The sequence below is a fragment of the Ixodes scapularis genome, unplaced genomic scaffold (genome assembly GCF_016920785.2).
Source record: "Ixodes scapularis isolate PalLabHiFi unplaced genomic scaffold, ASM1692078v2 PGA_scaffold2__306_contigs__length_199485367, whole genome shotgun sequence".
Taxonomy (NCBI): domain Eukaryota; kingdom Metazoa; phylum Arthropoda; class Arachnida; order Ixodida; family Ixodidae; genus Ixodes; species Ixodes scapularis.
The window spans coordinates 101,733,862-101,754,262 of record NW_024609857.1 but is presented as its reverse complement, the minus strand read 5'-3'; the positions used below and the strand labels follow the sequence as shown (position 1 = coordinate 101,754,262).

The following is a 20,401-nucleotide window of genomic DNA, read 5'->3' as shown; positions in this document are numbered from 1 at the left end:
CTCTTGGCCGGTTTCATTTTCAGTGTTCGTGCATATGGCGCGTGATTTGTTTGCTTTCGAAGCGACGAACAGGCGCATGCCGGGCTGAGGAGATCGCACGCTGTGTTGAGGACTCGTAAATATTGAAATGGTGTATAGCGCTGTGCTCATGCAAAAACTGGTTCAGACACTTGCGTTTGAGTGCGTTTGACTGCGTTGCGTCGAGAAAGCGAGTCACCGGTGCATCTGTGCTTCATATAAAACGTGGAATCCAATCCAAGAATTCATCTTGGCACACGATATAAGCAGCAGGGATGTCCTGGTTTCTCGCAGCCGCAACGCAGTCAAACGCGACTGTCTGAACCAGGTTTAAGCTGTAATGCCGCCGGCACGGGACAAAGTTAATGTCATTTCCATCGAATGAGATAATGTGATAGCCCTATTAGCGCTAGCCACTCCTGTCGCAATGCGGTGCACGCGCGACGCTCGTAGACAGAATGACGAGCTGATTCGCCGATCACATGATCTCGTTCCGTGGAAATGAGATTAACTTTGCTGTGTTGCAGGGGTATGAGGTTGAGGATAGGGCCTGTATGAACTTGGGAGACGAAAAAAACGTAAAAATCAAAGATAGAAGGAGGAGAGAGATATTGCTGGACTACGAACTATGGTTTTAATGCTTCTTCCGCTTCTTGAACTTCGACTATATGCTTATTGTTTTCTTCTGATACTATCCACGTATGAAATGAAACGGAAAGAAATTAAATATAAAGAGAGCCTCATACATTCTACATACAACCCTAGCTAGTTTGAAAAACTGCTTTTCAGCAGGACGTGACACACCGCCAATACTGTTTTTGTTTTGTAGTGAGCTTGATAGAAGGGGCACTGACGCATGCTTCTACATTTTCTTCGATAGCCATGGTCTCTGTCTCGTGCATACGGGTTTCTTTTTTTTTTCTTTTTTTGCGAGGATGATGACGCCGCTCAAAGCTGGAGTGCCTTTACACGTGCAGCCATGCCCACGTGTCTCTATCATGTATGCCTCTACCAGTTTGGCCTATCTGGCTATACGCAGTTGTTGTAAGAATCAGGATGGTCATCAACGTACCTGAAGATGGCCGTGATTGTGTTATCATTCAGGTTTTTATAGGTGGTCTTGCCGCATGCTGCTAGGGACAGATCACACAGTTGGGGGGGGGGGGGGGGGGGGGGGCTACACGATAACCTACAAACGCAATACTTTTTTGTACAAAGTGCTGGCCTTAGTGTACAATGACTGCCGCTCTTAAGTATGCACTGGGCAGTTCCGGGAGTGTGTCCAAGCTTATTGCTGCCGCGTTTCGGAACGATGTACTTAGTGTTGTGCTCTTCTATGTTGTTTTTTTCGGAGAATTGACATGCGGCTTGCTTGGGGTGTAGAATAGTACATATCTTGCATGTTTATCGAAAAGCATGAGGCAACATTGGATTTTTTTAAGATATGAAATCATTTGGTGCAAATCTTTAATTTTAAATGAATTATTGGACTGTATTAAAGACGGCTGCTTAGCCAAGAGGGTTGACAGACGTACTTGCAAAGTACATTTTTCTGACACGATGTCCCGAAACAGCACGCCCTCCTTCTTTGTCTTAGCTGAGAAGAATACTTCGAATTACCCCATTCACAGAGGCAGGACAAAGGTGCCTTTAACGTAGGTCCCTTTGCGTTCGACGAATCAGCCCTCACTCTTGTGCCACGAGCACATGCCACGGAGGGGAGGATCTCGGACTGATTCGCTGACGGTCATGAAGCACACTTAGCTAGAGGTACCTTTATGATCGTGTGAAGGGGGTATAAGTGCCCCTGTTTTGTACAGGTGGTTCTCTTGAAGCAACCTCATGACGGCTTGTTTCGTACTTTTGCCTCATTTTTCTCAATCTGTATGAAGGTTTTGGCTACGGCCTGAGAGGCTTTCTCTGCTTAAAATAGTGATGCAGCCCACATCACTATTTGATGATGATGTAAATAAAATTGATTGATTGATTGAAATAGAAAATAGACGACAAGAACTAAACGAAAATTCTTAGTAGAACCCTACATCCTTGGAATAATCCATAAATAAAAAAATAATAAAAAAAAACATAGCCGCAAGGCAGGATATTAAAGGGGCACTGATAGGGTATTAATGCTCGCCGAGGTGTTTATTTGTACGTGACATATGAGAGCCCAACTAGCCAGGCTAAAGCGGACACCCAGCTCGACGCACGTGGAGCGAAAGCTCGCGCTGTGGAACCCAGGTATCCAAGGTTCGAGCCCCAAACTTGCCCGTTTCGATCTGGATCATCATCGTACTAGCGTGCGGTCGTGTATCACTACTGCGTGAGCACGTGAAAGACCCCAGGTTAGCAGTCGTACTGCACTGGCAAAATTGCTCATCTACAGTGTAAACCAGTGTCGCCCCATCCTGGCAGACCGACCTTACGCTCTATAAACATTAAACGCTGTTTCACTGGGTGATACTTCAGAATGCAAAATCGAAAGAAGAGGAAGCCAGCTGGGGCATAAGGCGTGTTTTTCCCATCGTCAGAGAGCCAGCCGGACCCGTGACACACAACATGTCTTCGATCGACAATGTGGCCACACTGCTTAATTAGAAGCTCGACCGCAAGCTGGGAGACTTCAGAGCCCGCTTTCGTAAAGAACGCCGCCCGGCCTACACCAGCGTCATCCCGTGGAGCCCAACCACGGGTGTGCTGAAATCCCTGCGTCGCCGGAGATTCGGGTGGCTCGTTCGCAAGCAGTGGACGCGGGGAGCCCTAGCTAAGCGCTCTAGACCGGCCTGCTAGAAGTCAGCAGCCCATGGCGGCCCCACGAAAACCGCCGTCATGAAGACCGCTGCAAGCCTAACGTTCTTCACCTTCTTCAACCGCAACATCAGCCCCACACACTCGTTTACAAGCTCCATTTAAACCATCATGACCATTGATTTTAGAAATTAATCTGTGTAATACAATCTCCTCATTGTAGGGCGCGGTGCCATGGGCCTTCACCATGGGCGTACCAACCGGGGGGGGCAAGGGTGCACTTGCCCCCCAGTTCTCAGAGTGGGGGGGGCAAGGCATGCGTTTTGCCCCCCCTGAAACGGCCGCCACTGGGCAGAGCAGACACAGGCCGGCGGCGCCCAAGGAATACAAAGGGCACTGCCCCCCGATCCGCGCGGGCATATTTTTAACGCGCAGGCGATACAAACCCTAGCAACGGTGCTCACGCACGCCGGATTGGCTGGTTCGTAAAGCCTTGCTCCACGAACAAGGCTACACGGTAACCTTACGGAATCCATCCGCGAGACATGGGCCGGACGGGCCGTCCAGACCAGGACGTAGGCCCTTACACAAAATAAAGTTTTGCTTGCTTGCTTGGAGATAGGCGCTGCCGCCGTCAACATAGGCAGCGGATGCAATGCGAGTTTCCGAAGAGGTAGCGTAACTTAGTGGTGAGATGTCTGCCTCATACGTGTCAGACCCGGGTTCTATTTATGGTGTGGGCCGGCTTACTTCTTTTTGTTTTTTTTCTCGAACATTTTGTTTTGTCGAGGCATTTGGCGATATTTACATTTCTTTTTTACCATTAACACTAAAAAAACGAATGTTGTTGACGAAACATCGCTAAACTAAATCGTATCGACTCTATTTACGGAAGTGCATGGGGGGCAGCGGGGCTTGGGTTGCCGACCGGACGCCGCAAAGCGGCGTGTACGGGGGGGGGGGGGGGGCTAGGTGGGTTAATAGATTTGTAATTAGCAGCCGCACACCGTCACCGCGAAGCGGCGTGAACGCAGGCGCGGGGGTGGGTTAACGCGCTTCGAGTGATACACGAGCAGCCCATCCGGCGTGAGCGTCGTTGTTAGGGGTTCTATCGCCTGCACCGTAAAAGGAGCAGTGTGTGCACCTCCTGTAGTGGGCAAGAATTCCTACATTGGAGAGAAGCGGGGACAAGCCCTTTCTTCAAATGCGTCAAGTCTCCTTGAGCTTCGGAATACAAAGAAACGCCACTATTCGGAGCTAATCCCACAGTTACTCGACCTCTCTTGCGTCGTGTCTGTTCGCTCCCCGCGCCTCGTAGCAGTGTTGTTGCAGTGGGGGGGCTCGTTAAAATTTTGGGGTTTTTTGGACCATCTAAATCACTTTCTTCCTTCCCATCCCCCCCTTTTCTACTCCGCATGCTTCCCCCTCTGCAAATATCAGCTGACCTTCCGACCTCTGTTCTCTGTTGATAGGCAAAACAACCACTAAAATTAGAAAGTAATTTGTAATTTGAGTGGAAGTCACTCGGAAAAGTAGTTAAAGTAAACTACTAATTACTAGAATAGAAATGTAATTAAAAGTTACTAAACTACCCAGAAAAGTAGTTAAACTACAGTAACTTGAGTAAAGTAGTTGAACTACGTACAAGTCTGGCCTGGCAAGCGCTCAGCGTAAGTGTTTTCACTGATCTGCCTAGCCCCGCAAACCATCACATGGGCCAAGAAAGGTGTAGTTTTACTGCAGAGGAGAAATCAGCAGGGTCCAAGATGGTGACAATGGAGGATGGGGGACTGTTCCAGTGGCTGATGGCTTGAGAAAGGAATGACCAATTGAAAGCGTTCGTAGAGCCAGAAGTGTGTTTGATGGTGCAGACGTTGTTGAGGCGAGAAGATGTTCGGTCGAGGGGAAATAACAAAGTGGTTTTGAGGTCGGGAATGTGGTAGTAGATTTTGTGAATAAGGCACAGCTGAGAGACTTTCCTGCGAAGCTGCAAAGAGGACATGGTTAGTTCAGTTTTTAGCGCCGAGACACTGAAAGAAAAGTCATAAGTGGATGAAATGAAGCGAGCAGCTCTGTTCTGAACTGCCTCTACAGCGTATTGATGAGGTACAGTCGATGGGTATTCCAGATGGTTGAAGCATATTCTATTTTTGGTCTGACGTACGTGTTAAAGGTTAGCTTAGGGAGAAAGGGTGGAGCGATTTTTTAAGTTACGTCTGCTTAGTCCAAGAGTTCCCGATGAATCGGCGGTAATGACTTCAATGTGGTTATTCCAGGGAAGGTCAGATGTTAGTCTTACACCAAGGTATTTATACACAGTAGCGGTCTCAATCAGATCGGAGTCCAAGAAGTAATTAAATGATAGAGTGGTTTTTTTCTTGGTGAAGTGGATTAGTTTGCGTTTATACTTGTTTGGTGACATAATCCACTCTTTGCACCAATTGTTAATTTTATCTAGATCTTCCTGAAGCTGGTTATTATTTTGCACAAAAGTTACTTTGTTATGGATGACGCAGTCGTCGGCGAAAAAGCGTTTTTTTTAAAGAAATCCCAATGGGAATGTCATTAATAAATATTAAAAAGAGTAAGGGCCCAAGTACGAACCCCAGGGGCACACCAGGAGATACATTTATTAAGTAAGATTCATGATCATCATGGACGTGACCTGTACACGGGAAAAAAGAAAGTCACGAATCCATGCAAACGGTTATTGGTCGAGGCAAAAAGATGATAGCTTAGAAAGAAGGCGTTGATGGAGGACAAGGCCGAACGCTTTGGAAAAAAAAAAAAAAAAAAAAAAACTGCGTCAGTTTGGACGTGACATTCAAGGTTAGTGTGCAAGTCATGGATGAAGTCGCAGAGTTGCGTTTCGCAGGAAAGTACCTTTTGACAACCGTGCTGCTGTTTAAAGAAAAGAAATGGGATGATAGGTGCCTCATGATATTGGAGTAGAGGATATGCTCAAGTAGTTTGCAAGAAATTGAAGTCAATGAATTAGGGCGATAATTAGATGCGGAAGAGCGGCTGCCCTGTTTAAAGACTGGGAATTACCCTTCCCACCTTTTGGTCAGATGGAAGGCAGCTTTGAGATGAGGACTGAATGAAGATGAGTTTCAAATACTCACTAGAAATAACACGGGTGTTTCTTTTAAATTTTAGGGTTGATGTTATCGGTTCCAGCGGACGAAGTAAGTTTTAGTTTATCAATCAATGTTTTAATACCAGCGGAGTTAACGTTAATAGGATGCATGCGCTCGTAAAGCTCTTCAGGGAGAGTGGGGACGAAGTCCAAGCACTCGTTAGTAAACACTGATGAAAAGTATTCGTTAAACACAGAACTATCATGCTCGACGTTGCACATCCGACATTCCTAACTCTCCCCATCTTCCTAAACGTCCGTGTGTGTCCTAACACCAGAAACCGGAATTTTAAAGGTTAAAAACGGCACGTTGCGAATATGGAACGCGCACTTTCATGCAAAGCTGACGTCAAGTGACTCAAATCGAAAAACATGCATATTTACAGTATTGTTATCTCTTCTGGTGAAGGCTAAACAACCGTTGCATCCGTTTTCGCGCACGAAACGGTGACTCCCAGAGAAAGTAAGAACGCAGTGATTGTCTTTATTTTAACAATGTAAACACACTCGCAGGCGTGCGCTGATGAAGCCTCAAAATCAAAACTCTCGTAGTGTGATTCGTGACTGCTCCGGCTACTACCCAACCTCGTTGTCACGCCACTTTCTGCAAGCAAACACTAAAATTGCCAGTAAACACACAAAAGCGACATCGATACAATTATCTTGTAGAATATCACCTTATTTAATCATAACTGTTTCAATAGGCACTACAAGTGGTATTTATTTTAAGAAGAAGAAGCAAAATTTTTTTCGTGAGAAAAAACAAAATATCAATGTTAAGTCTGGTAACGTTGTAATTTTGCCGAATCATTGCCACATCTTTAGAAATCTTCGACAAAAGTTGCGCCGAATTTTCGATTAAGGGGGGGGGGGGGGGAGAGGGTCGGGTTTGCCCCCCCACTCAAAAACAAGTTGGTACGCCACTGGCCTTCACGGTATGGGCGACTTGCCTTCCTGCGTGGCCGCGTCTTTCCTGAGCCTAAATCACTATCAATATCAATATTTAGTGCGAATCTATAGGAAGTATTCACTGGCGGCCATAGCTGTGCGCACGACTGCTGAGCACGGGCTGATGGCTAGCTTCCAGGGTTCTTTTGCAACGCGCATTCCACATCGTCAAAATGGCCGGTCTTAGCAGCCTATTAATGGGGGCTCGTTCTGAGCATGCGCTCTAGACAGCACCCACAAATATGGCGCCCAGTGAATACTCCTTATACTTTGACTCACCTTCCTGATTTTGATTGGCTCAACTTTTTTGTTTTTTAATGAAAGGATTAGACGCGCAGTTTGTTTGAAAACAAAATCGTGGGCATTCGTTCTACACCTTTTGCGCTTCGAAAAGATGAACTCTCAAATTTTGATCAACTTCTTTCTTGCGAAAGGTCTTTGTGTTGTGGCTCGAGGCGGGGCGCCCATTTCGCGCTGCTCCTAAGTTCCGTAGACCCATGATGATGGTGATGATGATAATTCCCGGCTATTTCTTTGCGTTGCATGGTTTAGTATGGTTTGGTTGCGAGCGCCACCAAGCGCCCCGCCGTAACACTCTCTGCCCCGCAAATGCAATGGCCCGAGGAGCGCAGTCAGCGCGCGAAAAATCTCGGGGGCCATGGTATACGCGCCATGCTTCGCCTTGAAGTCGCCCACCGTGGCACTACTGTCTTCTCGCTTACTTTCAACAGTTGGGCGATGGTTTTATAGACTGTTCATGGCCTATTGCAGTCCCTCGTTACAAAATATGTGAGCTAAATACACACTTTTTCGAAAACCTCGAGACCCCGTGGTTGTCCGACATTGCACCGCTCGGCGCTGTAAATTGTGAGGCTTTATCGATTACCATACCGGAAGCCTGCAATTTATTATTCCCTACAATCGTGAGATCAGAACTGAGGAAATTATAGAAATTGACCTCGTTTCTAACAAAAAAATCTTGCAAATAAAACCGAAACTTGGCATTCGCGTGATTTTGTGCGGTGAAGTAAGAATGCGCATGACAGCCACAATTGTTAAACACTGAATATTACATAATAACATCAAGATCACGCCTCGAGAAATGTCTCAAACAAATATCTTGCTCCTTTTTAGAACACTTACGCCTAAAACAGTTAGTCACTGCAGCAGCGTCTATTGTAGTGATAATGTATTATAATTATTGTTCGTTCACTCACACGCGATATCTATATGTGTGATAAGTAACCGGAGAGCTTATGGAGGATGGCCATAACTTCGTCTACCACGTTGATGCTTCCGTTCGGCACACAATTATCAGGCTAGAGTCTGCCTCCGAGCTATTGCAGTACGTTCGATAAACGGTGCACGAAGGCTCGGGGAAGTTAGAGCTCGCATCGCGGTAAGTTAAGCTCCGAGGGTGAATCTGCATACGCAAGACTGAGTTGGTTAAAAGGATCGCCAAGCGGAAAGAGTTTACAACACGAGAGTTCTTGGAAAACTTCTCGGGGGGAACGCTTTCGGAGCCGCCGGATAAAATCCCATTACGCGTACAGAAAGTTTTTCAAAGCTAGGGAGTTTTGCGTCAAACTTCTGAGTCGTACACGTATTCCTACCGACTTAGTTATAGGTCGCATATTATGAAAAATGGCGGAAAAAGAATGATTAGATTCTGTTTACACTCCTTAGTTTTTGTTAAAACAAATGACGAAAGGATATATGGTGCATAAAGTTTTTTATCCAACTTGATTAAGTTTTCTTTGAAATATCGGTGGCCACATGCACGTGGCTTGTAGTGTGTCTTTGTGAATGCTGGCAACAAAAGTGAGATTACTTCCTGGACATGCATATTTTCATCGCCAACTGTCGCTTCTAAGTGCTAATTCACAGGTCATTTTTACTGCACTAGTGGCACTTTGCAGAAGGTGATTTGTTTCTTAAATTTGTGTGTACTAAGATGTGAAACAAATTTTGCAAAAAAAAAAAAGTCCTTCAGTTTCTAACAAAGTTGTCAAATGTAATAGAAACCACAAAAACGATGCCGTGTTGTACCGCGCTGTCATTCCGAGTTCTGAAGAAAATATTATAATAAAGAGGACATAAAATAAGTTCTTCAAATTTGCTTTAGATGGGCGTCGATAAATCTTGAGTATTCAAACAGCCGTCCACAAAAAAAAAAAATGTTCTTCTTTGGGTTAACTTTTGTAAAATACAAACAAACAATTGAAAACTCCTCGACTCAATAAACACGCAAGTGTTCACGCCTGTCGTGCAGATTGTGCCCCTCAAGACTAAGAACAAGAACGTTTTGTCTTTCAGACAATTTCAGATGTCTGAGAAGGTTGCGTTCACAGCAACTGACGCAAACTAAATTCAACGTTTATGCATCGGCCTTTTGAGACAGTCTAACTTTGCGATGTTTAGAGAAATAACAGGCAACCGCTTAATTAATGAGGATATCATCCAGCGCCTAGTGCTGGTTTGCTCTAATGTGATAGGAACGAAAGGAAAAATTATCAAATACTAAACAGATTAGAATAGAGCAGAAAGGTAAAGAAAGATAAATATAATAATGTGATACGGTTGTAAAACAAGGCAGGGGAACAAACGTATTTCGCTGTCCAGTGTTACAATCTATTTTAGTTCACTTTAACACACTCCAGTCTCAGTTGCCAGGCGTTTAACGAAATTCCACGACGGAAATATGGGAACGCACGTGGCTTTTGCTGGTGATGCTGCTCACAATTTATTCCGTGAACGCCACATGCGTTCGCGAGCTTTTCTCGTGTTGGCCCTCTTGCAATGTAATCTAGTCCCTGTCTCAATAAAAATTACAAAAAAAAAAAAACGAAAAGTGTGGCATGGCTGTAACCGCAAACGTGAAGATATCCAACCAGCTGCAGAACGAAAATGTCATTAGCGAAATTGTCAGCTCCTAGGAGAGGCTTTGAGATGAAATTTCCAGCGTTTCTATCCAGAATATTGGCGACGCTATTGAAGTTTTAAACTCTTCATCACCCTGACGAAGCTATGCCGTTTTTAATATTTTTTTTTCTTTCGCTCAAGTGGTCCTTTCAGATGTTCAAATATTCGAGGAAGTGTACGGCCCTCAAACTTGTAAAAGGCACTTATGAATTTCAGTTTTTTTTTTTCTATTTTTAATTGTTAATCCTACATTTCTTTCATTAATTGTTTAACAGTCTTGCTACAGAATTTCCTTGGGGGATAGTAGACGTAAAGGATTCGTCACTCAAGAATTTTAGCTTGAACCAACTATGCAAGATCAAAGAAAAAGAGCTCTTAGAATGTAAACAAAAAAAAAATAGATCTAGCGATATTCGTCTATGGTAGTTTGCTTCAAAAAGATTTTGTACAATTTACATTTAAGAAAAGCAAACAACTTTATTTAAAGTTTTTCCTTTTGCTTTTAACGTTTTTTCTGTTTTTTTTTTTTTTTTTTTGCTGCCTGTGTATTTTAAGAAATCCCCTAAAAGTTCTCTAAAAAATACACACACACAAAAAAAAGACTCTGTATTTAGCCTTGCCGATGACATCTGTCTTGAAAAGTCATTTCAACCGGCGAATCAAAAGCATTTCATTTCATTTTTATTTACCTTCCAAGGTCGTACGTATTCACTTCGGAATGAGATTTTCACTCTCTCCGACGACGCGCTTCGGAGTTATCTACTGTTCTATCGCTGCGCTGTGGGACGGTAAAGATTCTATCGCATCGTTTCACAACTAGAGCAAATACTAACTTCAAAAACTCTTTCTTCAACATAAAAAAAAAAACTTTTCCCAACGTCCACAATTTTTGTTTTACCCGCTTTTACTTGTTTCGACAAAGGAACAGCCGCTTGGGATGATTTCGACGAGAAAAAGAAATAAAAAAACATTCACTATACACTGTTCGTACATTGAATCTTTTGTTACACTTCAGCGGAGATTATAAGAGGCACACGACCTCCTTGATTCGCTGAATGCGCATTTTTTTTTTATTTTTAGCTCTTTTGTATATTTCGGTCGTCTTCATTTCTTTTCTTGTTTTTTACATTAAGTCACTCAACTGGACGAGCAGGGAAATTGTTTTGTTTTCTCATTTCATCCTCGTGTCGAGGAAAGCATGTAGCAACAATAAAACACACGGAGATAATCAATCTGGTCTTCGAGAAGCCGATACCTTTAGAGAAGGACACTTTTGTCCGAACGTCAGTTTCATCCCAAAAACCAAAATTCACCACACAAACAAACCACGAAGAAATGTCATTCCATCTCACGTGCCCGCACCCAAACTTTTCCCTCGTGCTTGCCAATGCCAGGTCGCCCTGATGTCACTCGTAGTAGATACCCACCATCAGATTTATTATTTTTCGGGCGGCTCCCTTGACTTGGAGCAGCGACAACAAGCGAATTGAAGCCGAGCAGAATTGCTTCTGCGATTCCCATTTCGGCAAAAAAAAACAAAAAAAACATACAAACAAGAAAACTCAAGGAACGACATAAGTGGTGTGCGCGAAATCGAAGCCGAGCGAAAGGCAAATGAAATTTGATCCATTCATTTCCGTCTTCTTATTATTTCGACCTCCCAACTTTGTCCTCCGGCCCTGTCTTTGAACCTTCCCCTACTTTTCTGTTTGTTTCGCTTCTTCGCTCGTTCATGTACATCCCTGCTTCGATTGTTCCTGTCGTGTTAGATGATGCGTGCTCAGGTCTCTCGGTGTGTGTGTAAGTTCGTATGTTCTTGGTATTACGAAGGTATAAAATGACTAGAACACGCACAGCTTGTTTGGAAGCGTTTTCATAGTGTGTGTGCGTGTGTATATACGTGCGTTTTACTTTTGATTTGGAGGGGAGAGGGGGAGGCTAGCTCGGGCGTTGTCTGGCGTCACACGTACACGAGGAAACGTGACACGGCTTCCCCTGGCCCCTCGTCGTGTTCAGCTTTGGAATTCCGTTTGTGGTTCCTCCATCGTCCGAGCCCGTCGAATGCGAGTCACGAAGTCCCACACATCGCTCTCGGAGACTGCATTACATCGTCTTGTTTCGTTCATCATTTCCTTTACTTCTTCCACTTGCACTTTTTGTTTCTTCCCCGCGCTCTTTACGGGCGTTCGTGTAACGGTTCCAGAAGGCCCTACAGCCTTCTTCGCTGTGTATTGGTTCTGTATTTTGCGGGAGGGTTGTGAATGACACCGCGGGGTGTCGAGGGTGATGAAAGTATGCGTGCACAAACAATATTTTTCTCGATTTCTGGTTTTGTTTTTGCTGTTTTTAGATGGATGGCCTCGTTTGTTTGGATGTCCCAAGGAGGAAAGTCTTTGAACCACTAATGTTCAGCGGATTCGCTTGGGGCTGGGGTATCGACTTACCTTGACTCTGGGATGTGCGAATAGCCGCGACGGGTGATTTCGCGATGAACCGACATCATAAGTCGTTACGGCACAAGCTGGGGAATTAAAACGACAGGAACAACAGGAAGACATTCATGTTTTCTACTTCAGCTCTTAATTTTCTTTTTCTAAGTTTTCAAAACAAAGGATAAGGGTACAACAAGAATAGGCTCGCATTGTGTAGACAAACATTATCGGAGGCCATTCAACATCTGGTGTGAAGTTAAGGCACTAACGTCTGCCAGCCAGTAAACATTTTAAAGTTAGTTTCTCAAGTTTAACGACCTTGGCTCAAAAAAAAGATAGCTGTAGTTACAGAGCGTCAGAGAATACGTACGATCCAAATAGAAGCGTATTCAGTTCTATGTGACTCCGCTGAATTACTCAAAGGTCAGTTTCCCCAAAATACCAGAATTTTGTCACTTTATGTCGCAAAGGTAGCTAAGCGGACCGATAAAATAATTGAGCTCGTTGTTTGGGATCATCCAGAGAAAATGAGGTAATAATTCTAGCCAGGAGAATCACCGAGAAAGTTCAAGAGACAATTTGGGGGGTTGGCAGTTGAGTTTAGGGCAAGGTTCTTATTTTTATTTGACCAGATGCCGCACGAATGAAGTTATGTTCTGCCTCTCATCTGTAAGGACCTATTCGGTACTCCAGGCAAAATAACCACCAGAACGAGCTCTCCTCTATTAAACAATAATTCGTAAGAATATCAAAGGCGATCTTATCTGTCCACGTTACGTAATTAAAAAAAAAAAAATATTTGTTGCTAAATTGTTTACTTTGAAACACTACTCTAAAATAAGAGGGGAACTACGTATTTTTTCTACTGCTACCGGCACAACAAACACTGTCTGTAAAGACGTGCGATACATTCATTCAACAACTTCGAGCGTCAGCGGGAAATGGGTAGTAATGTACGAAACGTCTAGAGCCATTTATGACACAAGGCGTGAAAAAACGTAACAAAAAGACGAAGCATTAATTTAGACTCGGCGTTTTATAAACATCCATCCCTCGCACTCATATTAATTTTTTTTTTTTTAAATAAGAAAAATACGTGAGCAACTCGTTTTTGCGACAGCCTCGCAGACTAACAACGAGTTCCGGAGAAGTGCAACGCTCCCATCTATCGCAATCTGTTCGAGAACTTTCGCCGGCGGTCCAAGAAGGGTGGTACATGCAAACAAGTTCTCGGCGGCAGCAACGCGCATTATATACACTTTTAAATTGCTGAAATCATCGAAACGACAAGCCATCCACTTCAGCTGCATCCGCGGCAACAACCCTTTTTTCTTGAAAGAAGAGGGGCGGCGGCGGCTACTAAAACGCGGCTTCGGCGTCTGACTTCCCTTCCAGCGCGATTTCATTAAAAGCGGCTGATTCGGGCCTGGATGAAACTCCTCTTAAGGCAACATTGTACGCCCTAATGTGGAGCATCATTTGTCTCCGCTGAACCGCGCTGGAATCGGGTTTGATGCCTTCTACGAGGCCAGCATTTCGGAACTCGCACTTCACTTAACCCTTTTCGAGAGCGGAGTGGAGTACATTCTTTGCCTTTGTCTCCATAGCAACTAAAATGCTGACACGATGATCCCCACGTGTCGCACGCGCGTGCCAATGTACTATTCGTCTGCACTTTTCTTAATTCTGCCGTCTAGTTCTTCGCGCTGCTCTCTACACTATCCCTTGTTTTGTTTTCGAAATAGGAATCAAAACAGAAAAAAACAACATGTACTACTACAAAGGAGAGCGTAAAATATGAAGAGAAGAACGGCAAGAAAAGGAAAAAGAAAAAAAAAAACAGAAGAAAACGCAGGGCTTTTGTTGTGGCGACCTTTCTTTGTTCCAATGTACAGTGGTCCTTGTCCAACCGCGCTCTCATCTCGGTAATTGACGTTTGTTCGCCTGACTTTCTCAACTCTCCACCGCTCCACTTTCCCCCCGCGCGCCTTTTGGCACTTGAACTTGCTGCTGCCTGCCTTGCGGGTCCCCGCTTCTTCGTAATGATTGCCCTCTTCTCCTTTATTTCTCTTTTTTTTTTTCCCCATTGGGAGAAGACGGGGGAAGAATCTGTTGATGGCCATGTCTCTTTTCTGACAAAGCCAGCAGCTCGAGCGTGGTGGTCTGCTCGCTGGACCAACGACAATGAACGGGACGAGGTTTTGGTCGTGGGTTGTGGGAAAGCCTGCAGGCTGTTGACGGGGGGGATGGTCGCGAAGCAGGACAGAGGAGGCAGGGGAACGGTGGGGGAGCGTTTAATGGACCGACTGGTACTGTCATTGCTGGCGCAAGGCCAAGAGCCCCGACGGTGCAGTAGGCGGCTCGGGAAAGGCCACATCGTGTGCGGCGATTCACCCGTGCCCTCCTCGGTGTGCGCATTATTCCGAACATCCTGCGTATTGTCACATTGAATGGGTTAATATTCCGGTTTGTTGTAACTAGATTTTTCTATAAGATTTCTTGACTACCTAAGATACTGGAAGCGCATTGAAAGGTGACTGCTCTTCCGTGAGCATGCAGCATATTCTACATCGGGTATGAGCTTGATTAGTCACGATGCAGGAGGCTCAAGTTCTAAATGAGGTCGAAATGAACTTTCCGGACCTCTTTTATGCTTCCTGTGCAGACACTTATCTCAATTACCAAAAGTATTTTGTTTTATTTATAATTCTTATTTTTAATGGTGCTCCTACAGGGTATCTTTTTATTATTTTTTAAGCTTTAGATTTGTTTTAAAAAAGCCGTGAAGGCTACACTTACGCGGTTTGCGCAGGTGAGTTATACGGCGAGGGGACCATAGCCTAAAAGGCTAATTGTCACGCTAAATTGATCAATTAACTAAAATTTGTTAATTAACTTTTTAATCACTGAAAATAAACTTATTGGTCCAATCAGAAACTTGCTGAGCGTCATCGAAAACCCCTAAGTCAACTACATTTAGAAGAATAAAACGCAACGGCAGCATTTTACAATGTTCTGAGAGAAAAAAAAGAACTTGTTAATTTTGGACGCGTTTCTAGGTCTCGGTTTCTTATCGGAGCGCATCTTCGCGCTCCCGGTCCTGCTCTCCAGTGGTCGCGGCGCGAACCCAACCCCTCGCCTTTCTCGCAGGATGTTGGTGGTGCCGGGAAGTAGGGCGCACGTGTGTTACTCGTCTCAGCAACTAGGGAGCATAGCCGCCGGCGCAGAGATGCGCTCTGATATTAAACCGAAACCTAGAAACGCGTACAAACGGAGCGTTTTTACGGAATGCCGTAATATGCACCCCCCCCCCCTATTATATCTTTTTAAAACGAGTTTATTAAGTGGTTTTATGACACTCATCAAGTTTCTAATTGCAGCTATATGCCGATTTCAACTTAATTAAAGATTTAATTAACACATTTTACTAATTAGCCGACTGATCGTTACGATGAAACACCTATACTATGTCACCTTGGCCGTATAACCCACCTTCACAAACAGTAAAAGTGCAGCTTTAACGGCTTTTACTAAACAAATATGTAAATCTTAAAAAAATAAGAATAAACACCAGTATAAATTTTTTTTAGTTTGTTCTCGAAATTTTACTAACTACTATCATAGATTTATATTGGATACATTTTTCGAGAGCTTCATTTCTCAGTCTAACGACCACGCGCACCCGGTCGGAGTCTGCTTATCTAGCGCTTAGTAAACTCATTTCTCGCTTAACTATTCCGCATTGATTAGAAACAAACGTGGTGTTTTATTCTCGAAAAATGTATTGCTCGAAAAACAAATTAAGTCGTGGATATACAGGCTAAACAGAAAAGAAAGATGCCGGATGTACTGGGTGTTAGCTGAGATTTTCTTAGCCGTATGTGTGTAATTATATTTATATGTATTTTTCTTCGCCTGCTGTAAGAGGGGGCTCGGACCTTCGTCAAGCTGCAGTTGCAGCTTTTTGTCAATGTCCCCTGTTTTCGTCTCCGAAACGAAATAAAGAGATTTATTATTATTTATTATAAGCGGAACGAAGTTTTTGCGCCGCAAGCATAAACTTCGCATCTCTTAACTCTCAGACTCTACCCCATCGGTTGGGATAAGTCATCGAACTCTGTTATCTGGCCCAAAAGATAGAAGCAAAGTTTTAAGACTTTTAATGAGACACCTTTTTTATTCGTGTCTGGCGTAATTTATTTTATGTATTAGCGAGCACCGCAGGCCGCCATTTTCTCATTAAAATTACCGGAATTCGCTCCCAGACTTTGAATCAGATAATCCTGAGTTGTCTGATGTGTGGTGTTTTCCCGCTATCTCTGACGCCATTGTGTATACTTTGAAGTTTTTTTTTTTTTTGCTCTGCTTATTTTATTGCTGTGATACAGAAACATGGTTCGTTTTATTTCGCTTACAACTTGCAGTTTTGTGCTGCCTACATTTACTGTTCAGCTCCAGCTTCTACTAAAATGGACGCCAATATATCATAATGAATTATAGAACCCAGAACACACATTTCTTTCTGTTGGAGTAAGGAAACTTCTACAGGAAAAAATAAATGCAAAAATGTGTCGATTTTCTTCTGTAACTCATCAGCGAAGTTAGCAGTCAGAGTATCTTGACGTAGAAATGCTTTCAATGCCCGCTCTTCTGGCAACTGCCGGGAGCCGGCTATTAGGTGTTGAGCTCAGTGTAGTTCAATGCAGCAGATCAAAAATCGTTCTTAACAATATGTATGGGGTGAGAAGGATAATAGACACATTATACAGTCAAGAAAAGTAGCATCCCACTTAAACAAAATAAAATAAAATTCCGAAGTTAGCCATTACATTATTAGGATCAGCCTGCCACGCAGGAGAGCGATCGCAAGCTTCAATCAATAAACGTCGATATCATATATTCATAATCAATACAAAAAACATAGAAGTGACATTTAGGGAAAGGAAAATCAATAGATACTAGGGCTCGAAAACATGTGCGAAAAATTGACTGTAATTCGCACGAAATTCGCAAAATAAGAAAACTGTTCCACGCTTATTTATTTTTAACGAGCGTATTTATTACACGCGTATCGGAAATATGGTATCTATAAACGCATATTCGCTTTTGCGCAACAGGCACATCGACGTGGAGCCCGTTTCTCGAAAAATGGCGCGCATGTATTTTTAACCGCGTGGCGCGCCGGCCTCGGTGGCGTGCCAGAAAAGCCGGCGTGACACCAAAATCCTGATTGGTCGATAGGGTCATGACGCCACAGCCACATGACCTAGGCGCCTCTGTATGGAGGAGCGTACATTTTCCATCCGCCTCGGAGGAGCGGAAAGTTTCTGCCCGTCGCCGAGCAGTGGCGCTGCGATCCTGCCATCATCGGTCGCCTGTGGCAGAGCCGTATATGGTGAGAGTTTGTCCAGTCTATAATCTCGCCACTGTAACGCCCCTTCCCGAGTGAGCCAATCAGACCGCGGCGCAGAGCGAGGGCGTGAGCGCATGCCCGTGAACTCCCGGCTGCTCCCAACTGAGCGGGAGGGCCGCCATTTTCATTCATTCGAACGGCGGAATGCATGGGATCGGCATCTGAATTTCGATTCTTTCTGTTTATTTGGCAGGCTCTGGCAAGAAAATTATATAATGTTATTCCTCGGTGGCTTAAAAAGCTAACGAATGAAGTTTCTGCACGCTTGAACGCAAACTTTTAATTAGGCGAAAAAAAAAATAAGCCGGCAGCAGACAACGCGTAGCCTCACTTTCAACAGTGCTCGTCGCCGACAGCGTTGCGTCAAAATGGCGGTCGTCTCCTCTTTGCTCCCTTCTCTGTCGCTCTTTTGGCGCTCTCCTCCCGTTCCTTCACTTTTCTCCTCTCCGGCGCCTTCGTCTCCACATCAACCGGCCAGACTCTCCCCATATACAGCTCTGGCCTGTGGAGAATGCTTACATTGCCGCGGGGCCGCCGTAGGCCGCCGGGGGGGAAAACGTGTGCGATGGATGTGGTGCCGTCTACCCGTGCGGGGCGTTCTTTTGGGTCGTCCTCTTCTACGAGTGCGGATGCCGCATCAATGTCTGCTCCTGCTCGGAGACGGGCTCGGCAACGTAAGACTGAAGCCGAGAAGGCGGAGACGAAGGCTAGGCGTGCAGAGGCGATACGCCACACGCGGGCCGAGGATTCAATAACGCCATCGCGTTCCACTCTTAAAGGCGAAGCTTAAGAGTCCTCCGACTTTTTGCTGCCTTGATTTTTGTGTAGTCTTTGGTTCGTTTTTCGCACACCTCTTCTGGCACGCCACCAAGGGTGGCGCGTTACGCGCTCCTTAGGCTAAATGCTACATAAGCAAAAAAAAAAAAAAATAACAAAAAGAAAGCTTGAATTTCGGGACATCCAAAAGCCAATTCTCATCATTAAAATTGCAGATACGGTATAAGTAAGACTGTGTATCCAATTTATGTGCGATAAACATTCAGATATCCACCCGTGGCTCCTTTTTCAAAATATTGGTGTGGAACAATTGCCACGTCTTCCGAATTTCGTGCGATCTTCGGTCTGTTCAACGCTCGCCTGTTCCAGCCGAATAGATACGCAGAAAAACAGACCGAAAATTGAGCTAAATTTGGAACACAAAAATATACTTCCAAACCTAAAAAAGAAAAAAGAATCTCGCATGGGTACATTTACTACAAAAGCATAATTGCAGTTTACGGAACCATATTTTCAATCTATTTCTTAAGTTGAAAGCATCGGAAAATATTTACTTTGCGTACATTAATTTCTACGTGCTTGCGTTGTAAAAAGCTCCGTAGTTTTCTTCAACGCAGTTGGTGCGAGTCCGAATGTCGCGGCCACTGTTTACTGACTTTTAAATTCTTTGAAGGCGTTCTTATTTTCAACGATGACCTCCCATGACCGTTTGCGCGCTGTTGAGGCACCCCATAATGCTGGAGATAGGTCAACTATATTCGGAGACGAATTTCTGCAGAATTTCTGGAGACAAGATTTAACCGGCGCTCTAGTTTTGCGCAAGGGCACGCACCCCCGTATCTTTCACTGCATGCCCAGAGAAGCACAATCCCGATTGGACGGCAATGCACATTGAACCTGTCTGATCGTGCGCTGCTCTCCACTCAAAATATTTGTTTTGGGCAGAAGGTGCGGGCATCTTCTAGCTCCGATTCCCACAAACCCTGTCTCCGGATGAATATGACACTTCAATACTTCGCTCTCGGCAAAAGGGTTTATTCACGCACTCATTGCCTTGGGGGGTTTCGGGATCGGAGGACGGTCATCAGCAAGGTCGGGGGAGAGTCGGCTGCCCGAGCAGCCTCTCCGAGTCCCAGCGGTGTTCGTCCACACCGCGTCATGGGGACGTCGTCGTCCAGGGTCGCTGTACGGTCCGTTTTGCCGAGTCCGCCACTCGACGTAGTGCCCGCACTCCCTGCGCCAGCGTCCAGCGCCGTCCGAGCTCGCCTCCATGACCGGTCCCTTGTGAAGTCGGCAGCCCAAGCCCTCTTCCTTTGTCTCCGTTCCCCTCTTAAGACCTTCCCAAGTCCTTGTCCCGCCGACCGTCCAATCGGGAACCTTGCTGCGAGCCGATCCTCCGACGTCAGCGCTGGGTGAGGGGGCGCCTGCCCCGTTCCTCCCGGAGAGCTCGGACGTTCCGCGACAGGACGGCGACAGGAAACGGGAAGGTCACGGGGAACGAAGGAGCGCCCGACAATACGGCGGCAGGTAGCGGCAAGGTCACGGAGAGCGGAGGAGCCAGGGAGAGGGTCCCCACAAAGGTAAAGGCGAGTTATACGAAGCGCGACAAGCCCGTCTGCTTCTAGCTTAGGGGTAGCGGTGACGTCAGAGCGCCGAGTTTTCATTGTCTCTGATTGGAGGGATAGCGGGTAGACCTCAGCGTTAGCTGCCTCGAGGTCTCCCCACTATCCTTCCAGTCGAAGCCGATCAAAGCTCGAAGTTCTGACGTCATAGCTACCCTTGCGGAAAAGCAAACGAACTTGCGCTCCGCATAATCATTCACAGGACGAGAAACGGAAGGAAGGTCCTTCAGTTGTCCGACATCCTGCGTGATCTTCCTACTTTCGGTACGCTTCGACGTCTCGCGAGCCTCGAGCAAACGCAGCTCGGGGCCTTGCTTCGTCAACCCACTCCTCATTCCAACCAGAGCTCGGTGTTCTGACGTCCCCGCGCGCTCTAGTCGCC

General features: G+C 45.3%; 1 protein-coding gene across 2 annotated transcripts in view; it reads left to right on the top strand.

Moving 5' to 3' along the window:
* The window catches only part of LOC120845191 (metabotropic glutamate receptor 5), a 460,349-nt gene that overhangs the window by 363,562 nt on the left and 76,386 nt on the right, over positions 1-20,401 (top strand). The gene's annotated exons all lie outside the window — the stretch shown is intronic.